The 19,009-nt window shown below is 39.2% G+C and overlaps 2 long non-coding RNA genes across 5 annotated transcripts in view; one reads left to right on the plus strand and one right to left on the minus strand.

Annotated features, from left to right (window-relative positions):
- LOC309877855 overlaps positions 1–19,009 on the minus strand; it is a 637,773-nt gene that overhangs the window by 455,130 nt on the left and 163,634 nt on the right. The window lies entirely within an intron of this gene.
- The window catches only part of LOC309878637, a 235,056-nt gene that overhangs the window by 124,763 nt on the left and 91,284 nt on the right, over positions 1–19,009 (plus strand). For all 4 annotated transcript variants that reach the window (XR_014317586.1, XR_014317587.1, XR_014317588.1 and 1 more), the window contains exon 4: positions 13,351–13,393. This is a non-coding gene — a long non-coding RNA (uncharacterized lncRNA). The remainder of the gene's footprint in view (positions 1–13,350; positions 13,394–19,009) is intronic.

The following is a 19,009-nucleotide window of genomic DNA, read 5'->3' on the forward strand; positions in this document are numbered from 1 at the left end:
ACTCTCCTGCTTCCCATTAATGGTAAATACCATCGTGATTCCTATGTGGAGCAATTTCAACTGTAAGTCATTAAAAGGCTGGTAAACAGGCTATCCCTCAGACAAGAGTAATGCATGCATCTGTGCTCTGTCAGCTGTACTTAAACAGGTGAGACTGAAAAAACAGAGTGGTAACTTCTCTCCATTTTGGTTGTGTAGGGTCTTTGTTCTCTAAGAGAGATTTTTGTCTGAAAAGTTTATATTAAAAAGTGAAAATATTTAAAGAGTCAACACAGCACTGACTTAAAGGCATATACATTGGCAGAGTGATTGGTTATTTAAACTTTGCAGTGAAGCAGGTAGTTTAAACCCAGACATTAGAGCTTAGGACAATCTTTGTGAAACATGCATTGAAAAACTGAATTTAATGCTCTGTCTCTCCAATTTACATAAAAACAGCACTTAATCTGACCACAAATTTATTCTGGATATTCAATAGAGACTTGTTTAATATTTATTTCTACTGTACAGGAACATTACAGGAATTCAGAAATTGTAGTTCAGTTTATATTAATTTATGATTATATGCTTTTCTTTGACTCTTCTACCATTGCTACAATGGTGGATCTCAAACCATTTAGCAAGAATTAATAATGTTATTAATATATTATTAGTTACTTAACAGCTAGTAGAAATATTATTTGCCAACTTAGAAAAAATAGGATGGGCAAGTCCTTTCAAATGCCTTTTAAGTACCATGAATTTTATCAGTAGAGATATGGAACAGAGAGGTTAAGTAATATACCCAATGTTACACATTGAGCTAGAAGCAGGGTCAGAAATAAACACCAAGAATCCTGATTTCTAGTCCCTTTGAACCTCTATATCATATTCATTCCTAGATGTGCTAGAATCTCAGTATTACCTAATACTATAAATAGTATTTCTTTGCTGTCCATCTCATTTTTGTAGTTAGTGTTATTTATGAAACAAGAGTTAATATTTGCCTAATGTTTGCAAGGGTGCGTTACCAAAAATCTTCTTAATTATTTTCTTCTTCTTTTTTTTTTTTTCTTTCCTTATCTTTGTTACTTCTTGCTAGAAAAAATAATAGAAATTAAATCAATTGGAAATGGGCTTTACCCACACAGTAAAACTGGGCCATCTATCTTCTCTTCTTCAGTAGTCAGAACTACAAAGAGAGATTATGGTGGTGGGAGAAGAGGGAGAACTGTCTGTGAGCACAAGGAAGAGATCTTATGTATGAAGGCTGCATTTGACTGACAAAACAGTAGGATGATGTTTGAGGCAAGAACTGCCTTTTTGTTCAGCAACACAATAGAGTTCTCTTCCTTCTCAGCACTACTGAGTATAATAATATGATAATTGGTCCCAAAGATGGAATGAGTAAGATTGGATGGTGGTCTTTGGGGCCCAGTTATATTATATCTAATCTAATTATGCCTGATACTGACTTTTAATACATATGGTAGCTATTTCCTTGGCATATAAGTAAAGAGTATATACAAGCTTGATGTTTGCTTGGTCTCTGTTCTAAAAGCACACAAATTTATTCTTAGGAGAAACCCCAGCTATATCTGTCTCATGTCATGCAGTATTCTAATTCAAAACTAAAACTGATTTGTTCCAGAAGATGTCTTGAAGCATAAATATGTTGTGGTTTGTGGAAATGTGGGAGGTGTGATGGAAAGAGCAAATGTCTATAGATTGTACTTCAAAAAACCACTGCAACTTGCTACAGAAAAAGCATAGTAGTTATTGCTGCCTTGGAGCAACAATCCACAGCAGGCATTCACCCCTTTGCATGGGACAATATAAACATTTTAGTGGATTTACGAGCATAAAGGAGCATCTGGAGATGATGAGATTGTGTAAGACTAATTTTAGAGCCTGAATGAAACTAATTCCATAGCTGCAAAAGTCACTGCCATGTTCTATCTTCTTTAAACTATGTCTATGGACTATGGCAATACCAGATTTTCCCAACAAAATGCAATGGAAAAGTCTAATGTGCTACTGCTGGTAGTGGTGTGGTGGGCATTGGCTCATTCAGAGACTTATGCAAATCCTTCATTAGAGATATTTATGCAATCAAGTTTCTGAGGCAAGTTGCTTTTCAGCAGTTAGCATCTGGCTTCCATTTTAACATGAATAGGTGAGTGTCTCTTGAATTTATTTCCATTTCTCACTTTTTACATAGAATGTGCAGCATGCTTTCCTGCCTTTTATTATTATTTATTTAATTTTAATTTAATTTAATTTAATTTAATTTTATTTTATTTTATTTTATTTTATTTTATTGTGATATTTCACCATTGTCTCTCAGCTTAAAATATGCACATTAAAAATGAGAATATTAATAAAATCAGTGGTGCTTGATGTACTAATGAAGTAGGCAGGGAAATAAAGTTGCATCAGTTTTGGCTTTGAAGATCTGACTTGCCCATTTGAAATACCTGAAACACTGAAACAAGAGTTTTATTCTGTGTTTATTTATTATTTATTTTTTTTCTCCTGCTCTTCCCCTGCCTCCTCAATGATTCTTATTGGTGAAATTACTATTTATCATTGAAGCCTAGCAGCAATACTTGCTGAAAGTTCACATAGTGTAATGCTCAGTAGGTGAACAACACAGAGTATTGTAGGAGCTCAGACTCTCAAATGCCAGCAATGGCATATATGACTTGCAAGGTTATGTCACAGTTTTGGCCCATCATCCCTTGCCAAAGTGGCTGATGCACAAGTGGAAGTTGGAAGCAATAAATCACCTCACAGTGCTAGCTGCACAGTGCTCTACATGCATCCTGTTATGGGCCCCTCTGGCAATACGCTTATGGCTTGGGTCTGACAAGGATAGAATCATGATTTCTTTGAAATTAGTTAGAATTTTAGAACTGATTTGAAGTGAGGAATCATTTGGCCATAAGTTAACAGGACAAAATTATGGTACCAAATATAGAAGAAATGAGGAAAGAGAGAAGCCATTCTACCTGAACAGCTGAAACCAGAAAACAAAACAAAGAAATGGCTGTGAAAGATGCCCTATATGCTGGTCAGCTTGCCAGCAAAACAAAGGCAGTTCATGACCCCTTTCCTATGCATTCATTTCTTGAGGCTAATTAAGCTATGATATCTGAAACAGTGTTGGGGTCTGATAGAAGTTTTTGGTATGAAGCACTGAACCAGTTAGAATGTCTTCTAAAGATCTTCCATATTTGCTTATGGGGATGCTGACAGACTTCCCTCATCTATTCATTCAACCTCTGTTTGATACAGGATGGAGATCTCAAAGCTACCGAGTTTCTCAAAAATACACCTGAAACCTCTGATCTTAAATTTGACCAATAATGGCCAGTAATTTTAGGAGGTTTTAGATGGCATAGATGCATACAGTGTAATCACACACACACACTGAGGTCCTTAGCCTCAAAATCAAGGTAAAAAGAATGAATGCATTATGTCTAACAGAGAACCCTTTTAGAAGTAACCAGAGATTTTCTACAAGAACTGCAAATATGCTTAGCTGTACTAATGCTTCATTTATAAGATAATAAGAATTTTAAATGATTTTCTAGAAGGAAAGAGAGATGTATTCATCAGCAAAGTGCTACTAGTTATCAATTCCAGTGCTTCCCTACATTTCTTCATGCATTGCCCAGGGCTGACTGAAGTTTGATTAAAAGGGAAAGAAATGCCACATACCACCTCCTTCTCCCACAACCACCCTGGAGCAATTATGACAAGAATATTTAACTTACAAATCAAAATGATGCTATGAGAACACACTCTTCTGGTACCTCATACAGGACCACATTTTTGATTAGCTTTCCAAGAAGGCTGCATGTACTTTCAGTTCATTATACTGAATTTGAATGAAAAGCCTTTTGTGTTCCACCTTTAAATGTATAGTCCTTTTTTTTTCTCTCTCTCTCTCTTTTTTTTTTTTTTTTTTTTTTTTTTTTTTTTTTTTGTCAGTATTTCAAGTGCCTTTCCACCAGAGTTTATCCACATCCTGATCTTGTCAGGTCTTGGATAAATTCCTTGCTGGCTTCACTGGGAGCAACATTTTTCCTTTCCTGTCATTTGACAATTTAGTTGCTAAATTGTTTGTCTGTTGATCTGGTCATATTACCTTCTTCTTTGCCTCAAGATGCTGGCAAAGTTTCCCTCCAGCCTATATTTTGTTTCTTACCTTGTACTTAGTTCTTCTCCAGTCATGTTAAGTTCACTGTCATTAATGTCTTCCTAGAGGTATCGCTGCAGTATGGCCTTTCTTGTCTTGCAATTCAAGACATGATGGGGACTCATATTTTCTGTAGGAGGCAAGTAAATTAATTTCATGGTAAATGCTTACTGTGCACCGTAGAGAGAGAGAGAAGAGAAGGACTGTAAACACTGTTGACTTTTTCTTACCTGTCTGCCATTTTAAGATTTCAGACTTCTTGGGTGTTGGTAACTGCCTTTTTTGTACCTTTCTTTGTAGTATAAATGTCTTGGCATTTTATTTATGAGTATATAAGTCTCAGTATATACATGTACATGTAGGTCTCATCTCCCATTTCAACTTGCATGTTAGATAGAAACATTGGGCATTTGTTGTTATAGCCATTATTCATTTTTATTTGTATTTCTTAATTGCTTTATGCTGGATTATTTAAGGTGTTATCCAAGATATTTTTTTTCAAACTGTTCATACACTTTAGGACCAATGAGAGCTTCAGGTAGTTAGAAAATGTGCGTAATATTTCACTGGTTTCTGCTGGTTTCTCGGAGCGGGCTGATGAATAGCTCATAGAAATCAGTTGGTGCACAAGACCCTAAGATAGACAACAGACAGCTTTCATGGTTTGGATTTTTTGTTGTTGCTTTATTTACTTTTCTGTTTCTGTGTGTGTGTTTTGTTTGTTTGTTTGTTTGTTTTGTTTTGTTTGTTTGTGTTTGTTTTGTTTTGTTTTCCCATTATCTCTGTACAGTATGTCAGGTGGATTTGAGATATCCAGCAGGGCCTACTGAAGGCAATCAAAGGTCAGGAACTCACCTTCCCCTCTCCTTTACTCTGTATCAAGATAAGTCACATGGTTTTATATTAAATAAAAGGGGTAGGTTCCCTCTCTTTGCATTTTGATTTTAGGTGGAGGTGTTCTTTTGAAGGAAATTATCATGACATACAGCTTTGGGGAACAGCTAGCAGCCCTCCATGGCAGGGGGAGAGGAAACAAAGTTTTGGCTTAAGTACCACGGCTGAGTTTAGGTGCAACTGTGGCAAAACTGTAGGTGCTGTGTTGGACTGCACTGTACATCTGGTACTTCAGAAGCCTCCATGGGTTTTTAACATATTGCTGTGCTTCCTTTCTGTAGCTGTAAATCTTCATTGACTTTTTTCTTTTTTTCAATTGGAAAAGACGTGCCAATCTCCATACCATGTACCTATTGCTAATAGCTACTTGTATACTTTTTTCAGTCTCACATACTTTCATATGGAAATCGGCTATCAAATTCCACTCTCGGTTTTAATCTGCAATAACTTTGTTGCTTACAGTGCAATTTGCACTGCTGTAATTTAGATCAGAATCTGGATATGTATGTAAATGTGTGCACGTATGCACACATGCAGCAACTGCTCTCTTAGGTATCTCTGTAGACCTTCATTTTACAATGAAGAATGAATGGGAGGGTGAATCTACATGTTGATTATTTTTATGCTGAACAATTTGAGTGTCACTGAGATGAGGAAGGTAAATACTTTCAGGCTGTGGATGGATTTTGGAGTTGTGCATGCGCACACCCCCCTTTTCAATACATTTCTGCTGTTGGTGCTGGGCAGCAACTCCTCTGTCCACCTGACACAACGCTGGGTTTCCTGCGTGCCTTAAGTCTCCTTTTTATTTCACCTCAGGGAAAATGGAGGCGGGGGTGTGAAAGAAAGAGAGGAAGAAAGAAAGAACAAGGGGGGGCTGGGGGGGGGCTTAAAGGCAGGCCTCATCCCAGCAGCCCTCCCACCCCCCGCGTCTCCATCGCCAGCCCCAAGCCGGAACGCATTTGAGCAGAGCTGCCCCAGCTCTATCATCTGCAGCGTGCAGAGTCATCACGGCCGCAGTGCATAGCTGAGAGCCGGAAAGCAAACAGCTGCTGTAGCCTGATTTGAGTTAAAATAGTGTCAGTGTTTAGTCTGGCGCACTGCTTCAGGAGAGATTGGCAGCTGGGTCAAACAAAGTCATTCCATTGGCTCCCTTCCCAGCCAGCTTCTGCTAGTATTTAGGTACTAGTGCAGCCTAGGCCCCTTTTCTCAGGGATAGCCTAACATCTGACCGCACCCTCCTTGCTGTTTAAAAAATGCCTTTTCACTCTTTAAGATAAATCCACTATTAGACAATCTGCCACTAATAGTGCAGTAAGGCTGTTTTTCTCCCAAAAGCCGACGCATCCCGCTCCCGCCGTGGTGCAGAAAGCAGGCTGTTACAGTGCCGGATTCATAAAAGGGGCCTTTATGGCTGGTGAAAGAATATCTGTGTGCTTAGGCCGGAAACTTTTTGATCCAGTGCAAAGCCAGACGACACCTAGGTAAGGCCGTATATCGAATCTGCTTTTGCGGGACAGGGAGCTCTTAATTGCAAGTGCTAAATGTTTGCATGAGCTTTTCGACAGCCTTTTCAGAAAGTTTAGGAAGCAGCTTCTGCGGGGTCTCCAGCGCTTTCTCTCCTCCCTCCTTCCCCCTCCTCACTCCTCCGGTGGTGGCTTTCAGGCTCGCTGGGGCTCAGTGCACTGCTCTCCCTCCCAGCTCTGCGAGAAGGAGGCAGAAAGTTGTGCTGCCGGAGCAGAGGCGTGCGGCAGCGCCGCGGCCGGGAGGGCTCGCAGGGAGCTCTCGCAGCTTGCACGGGCTGCCCGAGCAGTCCCTTAAAAAGTAGTTGCAAACCGCTCTGAGCTAACAAGGGTTTAATTACGGAAAAGTTTAATGTGGCGATGGAAGGAATATTAAGTAAGTTGTCTTTGTCTCATACTTTTTAATTTTAGTTGTTGCTTTAGCCTGTTGGGTCACATTTTTTGTCAGCGCTGAAGGCTGCCATGAATTGGTAATGAGGGCCCCTTTTGCACATGATTTTGGCACTTGGCCAAGATCAACTTCCCAACGGCAAGCTTTCTCTAAAAGAACCTGAAGCATTTTTTTGTGATTAGGAATCATGTCTGAAAGCTGCCACAACCAGTTGTGTAGGCATGTCAAAATGACTTTATACAGTATATCTGAAGCATTCGGGGAGTGGGGAGGGGGGGGGGAGTGGGGAGGGTGTCTGTTTTTTCCTGATGTACCAAATTGTTACTATTAGCAGGCTGAATTTCCGCAGCTTGTGCACCTCCAAAAAGCAGGCTGCGGGCAGCGAAGGCGTAATGGGAGTCGTTGGTACCTCTAGATTTTCCAACGCGCCCAAGCGGCCCCAGTTGTCACGTTTAAGCAGGATGCAGTGGTAGGGTCTTCTTAAAACACTTGTGGACGTAAAGCAGATGAATCTTTAAACTTTTAATCTCAGTAAATTATGCTCAGTGCACAGTAAGTAATGACATTTTCTGGAAGTTTCTTTGTTTGAATTGCATAAGCGGAGCTTTTTGCTGTAACTGTTGAAAAGTACGTGCCTAGATCCACTGAGGGGGGAATGTGCAAGGAATATCTAGGCTGTGCCTCTGGATTTATCCTTGGTCCTTGAAGTCTGGGTATGGATCTGAGCTGCAAGACAGGGAGCAGAATTTGGGCCGTCCTTTGTTTTTAAAAGGGGGAAAGGGAGTTAGTGTACAGAGTAAGGAGCTGTGAAAGTTCATGTTTCAAGTGCGCTCCGAGTTTTGAAACTTGTGGAGCTCATCAGTGCAATAAATGAGTGATTATTCCTCACTGATATTACATAAACAACTCTGGCACTGTAAGGGAATACATTATTATTGTACACTCGAAGGTTTTGTGAATTTAATCTCTGTTTAACAAAGCAGCCCAGCAACTGCAAATTAAGGACCTCCTCTGACACGCTGTGTGTGCTCTACCCCGCTGTCTTTTCCATGCGTGTGCGATGTTAGACAAAGTGTGGCAGGCAGTCTTTTTGTTAGGTATTTTTTATTTTACATGGCAACACTTGTGGTTGCAGCCCTGGAATTACTTGTGTCTGCCTCGATGTGCTGCTTACTGACATGCAGTGCCATACCCGCGCAGCAGCATCCGTGCGGAGCCGCCGTTTTGCACCTTTCCCTGCACCCTGCCCCCCTGCTTGGTCCCCTGTGCAGTAGTTCCTGCAGCTAAAATGGGCTGTACAGGTACCGTCTTTCTGCTGTTCAGGCGTATGTTTTCTGTAAGGTGTTTGTGTCTGTGTGGGTGTCTGTGCTGCCTTCGTTATATAATGCAAGACATAACCAGGTTGGGGAAAAAATGTAGGCTTCGCAAACTCTTCAGCGCCTCGACTTCCATTTAACTTGCCTGGGAGGGTTTGTTCATTGTTACCTTGCAGGAGACTGGGTTTCAATAAAGTCTACCTCTGAGTTTAATTGTAACACGTAGCTTTTACAAGGAAAGAAAAGCAGACGAGATGAAAACGTTGAAAACAAAAGGCGGAGAGTGTTAGCAGACTGAAGTAAAATGCGTAAGAGTCACTGCATTTTTACTGGGACATTTTAAAAGTTTTACAGCAGGGAGAAATATATCACAGTTGAATCCTATTTTCATGTAAAACACTGTGAAAAACGACCATTCTGGATGCAAAAGTAAACTTGACAGCAGAATTTTAGCAAATTGTTACAAAATTTATTTGCTGTTGTGTGGAAGTAATTTCTCATGAGTTACTAAATTAGGTACACAATTTCAAATATGCATATACTCATCAAGTTACTTCAAAATGATAACTTTAAAATGTTTTCCTGTGGTATTCCTAGTTTTACCTAGAAGGTTTTACTGTGAAATAGCAAACACATGCTAGTGCACCACTTCCAGAGATTTTCAGTTCTGTTTTGGTTGGTGAAGGACCGTGTTATAAATCACAGCAAGTTATGCTCCAAAAACTTTGAGAGCACTTTCTAAATCCAGAGCCAAATGTTGTCTAATAGAATGCCTGAAGTGAAAAATGTAATATATGAAGTAACAAAGAGTTTTACCAAAAAAAAACTTAAAACATTATAGATTTGGCTTTTGATAGCATGCAGTAAATTAGTGTTTTCTTTCATCAGAAAATGTATTGTCCATATGAATATACACAGAAGTCACATTTCCATAAAATAAATAATCATTCTGCAGTCATAAATATTTAAGTATAAGGCTTAAAATGCAGAGATACTATACTCTAGTTTTAAATCCTAAACTGGTAGATTAACATTTCTTCATTACAGCTAGGTTGGTAAATGACTGATGAGTTATCTTTCCTGAGACTTAAAAAGGTGAAGCATACTAAGTATTCTCCATTATGGCATTTTTGTTTTTAAAAGCCAACAGAAATAATGTGTCTCTAATCTTCCTCCTTGGAAGTCTTTATGTTTTCTATTTGTTTGCAAACATTTCATGAAAGGGTGCAATTATAAAGCTTAACTTCGCAGTAATTTTGTATATTAGATTTTGCTCCACAAATTGTTGAACTCCCAGTCACCCATTTCAGTTCAGTAAGCAAACCAATTCTGCATTCAAAATAAAAATTCTTGCTTTGTAGTTGGCATTTTTAATGGCTGCTAGACATTAATATACTATGTGTTTTAGTAGTGCAGTATAAATGAACATATTGTTATACATTTGAGTAAAAGTTACAAAGGTATTTATAAAATAACTTATATGAGAAAAAAACGTATTGTACAACACTTTCAGTTTATCGAGATGTCATGAGGGCTTGTAAAAACAGCTTTATTCCATGATAGATTCTACTGAATCTATTTTAAAACTTTAGAAATGAAACCAGCCTGTTTTTTTTTGTTTTCTGCTTTTTTTTTTTTTTTTTTTTTTTTTTTTTTTTTAAGGAAATGTTTCATTCATATAAACTAGGCGCTTTGTTCTATATATTTTAAATTCCAGCAATGAGATAAATAAATTGCTGCATTGGATGGAACATAATTATTGAATTTTGGCAGAACTTCAGTGAACTCTGCCATGAAAGATTAATGGGCACAGTGTGCTTTTAGATTCTAAAGTAACAGAGGAAGATAAGAGGAGTGCATAACAGGCTCCAACCTTTGTGGTTTAGAGAAAATAGAAAATGATGGGTGAATGTTAACTTTTGGCATAAACTGCTAATGATAATGTTTTGTCATCTCAGTGATAAAAACTACAGAAAGAGACAAGAAAATCCAATTTAACTGAAATTCTCTTCATTTCTTTCTTGCTCTGCTTAACATTTTTCTGTGTTCGAATAGCCACAATTGCTCCGTATTCTCACAAAAAGGAGAACGTAGCAGGCAGGATACATACTTGCAGATACAGTAATATGAGTAACGAAGTCCCTCTATATCGTCATTTTCACTGGAGTTACAATTTTGGTTTGTGATTATGCTGCAGTGATTTAGAAATGCAGGTAGAATTGCACTGGTTCCATAAAGGCTGTGTGCAGTCAGAATGATTTTTGTTGTTGCTTCCTCTGTGCTTTCTCTACCAAACCTTCACAGTTCACAATGCCTGTACCGATTGACAAAGTGCTGCTGCAATCACAAAATAATATTTTGCTGGGCTTTTGAATCGTTGCTGCACCCTGGTAATGTTTTTAATTGAGAACAGTGCTCCACTGTTGTGCCAGTCTAGCTCCCCAGGCAGGGCCGACAGCACAGCAGAGGCCTCGCAGGATTTTCTGTTTGCTACGTCTAGGGGAGCAGAGGGGCACCAGAGCAACCCTGTTCAAGGTGAGCGGCCCTGGCCTTCCACCTTCTCCCCAACACAGATGCTGGTTGCCCTGAGCAGCAGTGGGGACCGCGCCACCGCACCCACAGTGCCCCGAGACAGGACAAGTCAGGCAGGATGCACCCATGGCAGTATTTTCCCAGTTCGTTTGTGCCGTGCTTCCAGGCAGTTAACCTGCTGCTACGATGGAGTGCGTTCAGCTCAGTGTTTTAAAATGGCAGATATCCAGGATCTTGGATATATTTCATGACTTCAAAGAAAGACGTTTCTGCTCTCCTTCCCAGTCACATCCTTAAGCTCATGATGACAGCATCATGAGTGGGGTAGCCAGAGATGTGTATGGGCGAGGGCCTGATGTCGGGTCCACGGCAGTCCTCAGGGAGAAAAACCCTGACCTGGTGGCTCCTGGGACCCTGCGCCTGCTGACCTGCCTGCTTCAGGCTGCCAAAAGCTGTGTCTTCCCCCTTCCTTTCCAGCCGCTCTAACACCACTGACATTACCATCCTCCCCATGCTGCTACGTCGTCTTCACTGGCACTCCTCAAGAGGAAGGCTTAGCGAGTAAAGGTGTATGTGTCCTGGCATCATCGAGGGGAAAGTGTCTGAGTCCTTATCTTGCCCATTTGCAGTCTCTTCTCTTGTTCTTCTCCTCTTCAAAAAGTTAGTCTTGTGGCTGGCCTTCCTTATCTCCGTATTGCCAATTCAACAAATGTGCAGAAAGTGCAGCTACCCGTGTGCAAGTGTCTTCCTTCTAAAATGCTGCATTAGGAGCTCTATGTCCAAGGTGAAATGAATTTACACACTAGGTCTGTTATTTTTGTAATTAGACATAATTTTATTTTTTTTTTGAGTAAGATTGATTTCAGGACACCTTCATATTCAAATGTACAAGTGCTTCTTTTGCCCTGTAACCATGTTGAGTTTGAAAACCTTTAGCAAGTTATATTTACAGAGTATGCCTGTATTTCCAAGTAGACCATGATCCTTTTTTTCTTTAAAGTTTAAGCAACTCACAGAAATAAAACATTTTTTAGCAATGTAAAATTGTTACTACAGGTTATCCAATAGGAGGAGGAATATTATTCCACGGACGATAAATGTATTTGCAATGTGAAACCAGATTATGCTTTTACTGCGGTGGGATTATAGACCATTAATATATTCAGTCTCTTAAAGCATTACAAACGTTTTTGCAAAAGTTACATGTATGACCCAGGGAACACCACTGTGCATTATTTTAGTACATCATAGTTGGGTGGATGTTCAAACATCTCAGAAGGCTGTGAGATGACAAGAAAGGGTTCATTGCAGAGGGTCTTGCTGCTCCCTCTGTGCCGAGCCAGGGCAGCCTGAGCAGCTCTCAGCCTGTTGTGAGCCAGCAGTGCTGGGGGCTGGGGACGGCGGACGGAGGGCAGGAGCAGGCCAAGGCACTTGGCAGCTCTGCAGGTTGGCCGTGGCTCTGCCTGATAGAGAGGCAGCACAGCGGCTGCCGTGGGATCCTGGGATCAGCTGTGCTGTAAGCCTTCCCCAAAGCAGTAGCTTTTCCCTTCCTTGCAGCTGCAGCCCCAGAGCCCTTGGCATAGGCGGTGAAGGCACACGGGCAGCTCACTGGAACAGAGTTCAGTCCCAAGGGGCTCCTCCATGTCTTCACATCTCACTGCAAGACCTACATCCTGAAATAAAGGCAGAGTATACTAGGCAGGTGAATGCATTTTATTTTTTTTTTAGATGCCTAGCATTGTGGAGGCTTTTATTTAGGCACAGTAACTTCCAAGGAGATCAAAATATGCTAAAGCGATACTTGGATTTTTTAGTTACAGACACACGGTGTGGGTCAGCACAGCAAATGATTCTCAAATGCAGGCTGTAAAATCGCGTACTGGTACCCTTTGCAAAGTTATGCCTACCGGCGTGTGCTCCTGACAAGTCTGTCCCTGAGCGTAACAGGTCTCCCGGGGGGTGAGAATTGCGAGTTCTCAGCCTTTCCTTTCCACTCTGATATACTGAATCTTATGTGTCAACATTATACACTTCTGAAGCATTGAAGGAGTGTTGTAAAGAAAAAGAATCCATAGAAATAATGAAACTTTTTTTTTTTTTTTTTTTTTTTTTTTTTTTTTTTTTTTTTGTTAGGAAGAACAGTGATGTAAAAAAGCTGTTACACTTGGTTGGAGCAGGGTGGGGGGAGTACGGAAGAAGGTTTAGAAAACCCAACCTAATCGTGCAGCTCAATGTTTGCAACCTATGAAAATATTTATGACAGAATTGAAATACCGTTAGGCTGACAGATCACAGTTGAAATAGCTTTTTGTGATCTCAGAGTATGGCTGAAGAAGCCATGAGTATTTGACTATAATAATCATGTGTTAACAGTAGGAAAGAAACAAATATTGGAAAGGAATTCCAAATACTTGTGAGGTACCTTATTTGGGGTTTATACATTAGTTCACTAAATTCCAGTTCCCAGGCCAGTAATCATGATTGTTAATGTGTATCTTTTATGACTTTCAGAGCAAGAGAAGCCAACTTTAGGAGCATGCTCATACCCTCAGTGGTAAGTACCCTAACTGCAATCAAGTTTATTACATTTTTGTAGAGTAGAGGTCTTTTCGAGACCACACTTGCTGCAGCTTAGTCACAACAGCTTCAAATGCCGTTCTGCAATAATAGGGTAGTAATGTGATATACTCTATAATGAAAATCAGTGTAAAGCACAGGTGGTTGCTGGTATTTGTGTGGTCAGATATAAAAGCTTCACTATGGGTACAAGCTACTGCTTTCCCACTTGAGGAAAGTATAATTAAAAGTGGTTTCCAGATGTGCTGGCCCACATCTGCCATTTCTAAAAGTGAATTTTGCAAATGCAAACTGAACTATGTTACATTCATCATTATAAAGCTGTTGATGGGGTTTCAGATAATGAAAAAGTTGGGAGCATCAGTATCCCTGCTGTAAAACTGAGGTGTCTTTAAACAACAGATACTAGCTTCTTATGTTTCTGTTGTGTTCTTAGGGTTTTCTATAATAAGTTCATAGCTGAGCTGTGGCAAATATGCAAAATCTATCTGGACACAAATTAACATTTATTTCATGGAGAGATGAGAGGTGGTGGGTTCCTTGCTAGTTACTAAATTTGCTACCAGAAAGGTGCAGTAAGGTGTTTTTGTTGTTATTGTTATTTTCTTTTCCTTGCAATACAGAGAAATAAATGGCATCCTAAAGCATTAGACTTCAGTTCATTTATCCTAATTTTCAAGTCTGGACATGTAAAATGCATCTTCTAATTTTGACTGTGTCTATAGATATGTAAATAGTTGGAAGATGAGAAAAATATGCTGAAAAATGACCTTTAATTTGTCTCAAAACAGAAAACAGAAGGAACTCTATAGTTTATGTAATGCATCCTTAGTTGAACTATCTGGGAAAAAAATTAGAAAAAAAATCAGAAAAGGTGGTAGGATTTATAAAATTGTTGAGAGAAGATTGCAGCTCTTTTGATTTATCTAAATATAGATTTTTAGGACAAAATGTTTGTCCTAATATCCATGTAATTTCATTAGAGCTGGTATTTGCCCTAGAAATCTTGTTAAAATAAACCCCCGTGTTTCAGAAGAAAGTTTTTGCAACTCCAGAAGTTGTAGTTGCTCCTGCTGTTTGGAACAAGCTTCACGGAAGAAAGCTGTGCCTGTCATCTTCATAGCAGTGCTTGTTTTAGCACTGTTCACTTACTGATCCCTGTGTCTTCCAGTGAATTTTGAAAAATAAAGGTTGGGTCCTACCTTTCTGAGTATCTTGGACTATTGAACAGGCGGCTAAATAGTGAGAGAAGGTTTTGTACAATACTATGTGTGATAACGCCTGACCTTTACATGCATTTTCTTTATTTACTTCTGCAGATGTGAATTCTTGTCAAGTGAGAGTCTGATCATTTTATTTTAGGGAAATACCAAGATAAATTAAATGTTTTTTGGGTGTTTCCTCTTACTTGGAATTTTCTGCATGGAAGTCACTTTCTTATTTAAATCTCTCTTTCTTGACTAAGCAAAATTAAAAGGCTCTTATGAAGTGCATAACTATTGGAATATTTTGGTGAAGGTTGAATTAGTCAGAAAAACAGAAAAACAGCTGCTTGGATAAAATAATTTTTAAAATAAGCTTTTACATCTAGCCTGTACTGATTTATTTATTTATTTATTTATTTATTTGGGAGAAGGGGGAAGAGGACAGTAATTTCTCAGTATAAAATATTGAAAGTTCTTGCAAAGGCATTGACAGATTCAGCGAGAGGACACTCACAATGAAAATTTGGTAGCAAACATAGTAAATTGTCCTACACTTTGTTCTTTTCTGTAATAATTCAGTGAAATCCTAGTGCTAGTAAATGAGAGTGTTCTGGCTTGAATATTTTCACCTCAGGGATGGAGGGTCCAGAACAGCACATAGCATCTGATGTGCCTGGGGCATCTTGAAGATACAGTGAAACACATAATCAATAAGCAGGATATTAGTAACTGCAGAGTAAAACAGTGATTTCAGTGGTATTCTTTGCTAGTAAAGCAGATCTTTTTTTTACATTGTAGTAACTATGTAAATTATAAATATTCTGTCTTGATACAAAGGCTTCAATTTGTGTTACCAGTGCAGTGACTGTGTATTTACTAACATACACACATACATTTAATATTACATCACATTTATATAAATTGCCATTTGCCCAGAAGGTAGAATTTTAGCACACAACTGTTATAATTCCTTTTAATTTCTGGCAAAATGCCATTCAACATCAAGCTTAGAATTTTCTACAAAACTGCAGATATTCAGATGTGAAAATGTGCTAAATAAACACTACCTATGCACTTAATTCACAGTATGTTGCAATTAAGACTTGCTAGTGATTACGCCTCTGAATTGGTTCTTCACGTCAGAGATCAGCCCCGCCAGCTCCACAACCTAGCTCGCGTTTTTGTGCATTACATTTTTTATATAATGAGTCAGTTTTTGCAGGACCTCTGAGTAAGACTAAATAAGTAGCTCACTAAAAAGCAGATTCTTTAGATAGTGGGAGGTTTACATCCTTGCTACCCACAGAATTCCAAGTACTTGTTGATTAATCGTGTTTTTATTAGTTGAAAAGTGAAATACTGACCTGATAGGGGAGATGTCAAAAGCCTTTTTGGGCTGTGCATCAAAGGTCATGATCAAGATAGTGTATTGGAAGGCAGAGAAGCTGCCTTGACTGATAAAAGCAGAAGACAATGCAACAGGGACAGATCCCCCCTCAAGTGCAACAAACCTGACGACTGTACTCAAAACATCTGAGGCAATACCCTCCTGCTGTATAAACCACTGACAGATACAGAGGGCAATATTGTAAGAGGACAGTGACGTGGTAACTTTGAGTGGAGAAACACTGTGAACTGAACAACTGCACGGCGCTGGGGATATATCCTATATCATATTTGTTTGTAGTATTCCAGAATGAAACAAGTGCAATGCACCCTATTTCATCCAGAATAAATTTGAAAAGACCTGCTTTATCTTGCATTTTATCTTCATTGAGAATATTTTTTTGCCTTGTTCCTGAGTTTAATACTGTCTTTTAAATCTTACCAGCATCTCTTATGTCTTCCACATACCTATTCTTCACCTTAAGTTAGAGACTATTGTTTGTGGCTTCACAATCTGCTGCTATAATCTTAGAAATAGTTGAGTAAGGCCTTGAAAAAAAGCAAGCCACAGAAACAGAAAAGTTCTTAAATTTTAAGACGTTTTTGAAATTAAAATATCCCTAATAATGAAAAATACAAGGAGGAGAAAAAAAGATACACTCAAAGTATTTCTTTAAAAAACCTTCAAAATTTTTAATGTATTGACTTTTAAATGGCTTTACAGAACTTGAAGATGGATCAGAAATAATTATGTTGAGTGTCAACAATTCTTGATGCTTAAGAAATTTCTCATCTCTGAAATGGTAACAAAAAGATGAAATATTGGTTATTTTATAAGCAAAGGTCAGGGGAAAGGTTAATTAAATCAACTTTAATATTTAATATTAGTAATTTTGAAATACTTTATTTTGGATGAGGCCTTGGGTGACCTAATCTAGTGGGTGACATCCCTGCCCATGACAGGGGGGAATTAGTTGATCTTTAATGTGCCTTCCAACCCGAGCCATTCTATGGTTCTGTGATTTTGATTTATTTTTCTACACATCTATATTAGCATTTGGAAAAAAAAAATCATTTTGAACTTCAAATCAGAAGTTTTTCATGTTCATAATGCCTAAATGTAGTATTTCAACAATTTCAAAACTGTCTGCTTCTTCAAGGGAAAATGAATTGACACATATCCCTGCAAATAACTTTGCTTATAATGAACCAACCTTTTCTGGGGGAAGATTGTCTAAAATGTTTCCTGTTAACCATATCATGTGACAAATCTATTATGAATTCTTTACTTCTTTAATCTTTGTGTTTTGTGGCTTTGTGCAGTGTGAAACATGAACAGATTATCAATTTGAGAGGTGAGTTTTCTTGTTCCTTTTTAGAAAGAATGAAGTAGGTGGCAAGACATACGCAGTCTAACCCAAACACTTTGACTGTGGATAAGCCTCATTTACTCATGTCAATTAGACCACCAAAACCACTGAAAGCTGGATGCTTACTGATTCTCAAGGTCATCATTTGTTACAGCACTGCAAATATGGTGTAATAAAAATATAATAAACCATATTTGCAGTGGTGTAAGCCATTGTGCTGCAAATAAGGTTGAATACAGCCATGCCCTAACTTACTGCCCCAAGGCTTTATGTCCTTCAGTTGTCCCCTGGTGTCCAGGATACCTGTGAGGTGCCCAAGTCTGCAGCCTGCAGGGAGAGGAGCAGCAGGACTGGGTCCTTGGGAGACCAAAGGTGGTCGCCACCAGCTACTGTCTGTGGGACTAAAGTAGTGAGAGTCCTCCCTGTGTCAGACCTTCATTTAACTGGGCTACAATTCCTTCATGTTCTGCTGTTCCCTAAGAGCATCCTGATGTTTAAAGAAAGCTTAAAGAGACAACTTTTAATATGGTCGTCATTAGAATGGATTTTACCGCTGTTTTATGATTTTTTTATGAGAGGACATCTGCTCAGTGCCAGACAGAGACATAGGCATTATGCCTTCTATTCTTGTGCAAGGTTGTCAGTTGTGGCACTAGCACCGAAGACCAATACACCCCTTCCTCACCTGTTTTGCTAAAACCATCTCTACAGTCCTTCCTAATCAAATGTATCAGAACCAAGATTATTTCTGATCAGTGCTGATTCATCCAACACCCTCTCTGCTAGAGACATAGGAGATCAAATATGTTCTAAATATTTATAACTTGCAGTTTTCTGTCATGCAACTAGAAAAGCTTTTTATTTTGAGCTATCCAGTCTCAGTACTGGCTTCCAAATTCAGATGATTAAAGGGATATTGTAAGTCCCTGAGAAATAAGCCTTAGCCACTTAGGAACAAGGTGTGAGTTTCTCTCTCTGTCAGTAGTTCAGTTTAAATGCCCGTCGGCATAAAGAGTGCAGTTGCTGTTGACAGACGCTCGCTGCTTAGCTGTGAGCATCTTGTTTGTCTGGTGTGCGATATCCTGCTTTGGGCTTTGTACTGTGAGAATGAAGCAGAGAACAATGATGATAATCAGAGGTCTCGAAGATCTGATTTACAAGTAAAGTTTGGAGACACTATACAAATGTGTTAGGAATGACAGGAGTAACTGGTGCTGCCTTGGGGCAACGTGGTGGACTAGATGATCCCTTGTGATCTCTTCAGCTTGTCTGCCCATTCCCTCCATCATTTCCCCCATTCTCCTTCTACTTCTCCCCTCACTCCAACCCACCAGACACAACACACACAGTTTTCTAACATTTCAGGGAGAAATTGTGCACAGAGCTTCTGGTGATTCAGCTTATAAAGAGTCAGCAAAATTTAACTTATTTCATTAAGATAATATTTGATGTCTGGCAGACTGATCTGTAGGGGAAAAGCTGCTATAGTCGGTGGCGTTTGGGAAAGTAATTCTCTTCAGCTTCTATCATGGCTCCTTTTTGCAATTGCATTTCATGGTGTTGTGCCTGAATACCTGAGGCGCTTTCTGAAATGAGAAGGAACAACCCTCCTGGAGCTCTTGGTCCAGGAGA

The sequence above is a fragment of the Aythya marila genome, assembly GCF_965140915.1.
Source record: "Aythya marila genome assembly, chromosome: 1".
Taxonomy (NCBI): Eukaryota; Metazoa; Chordata; class Aves; order Anseriformes; family Anatidae; genus Aythya; species Aythya marila.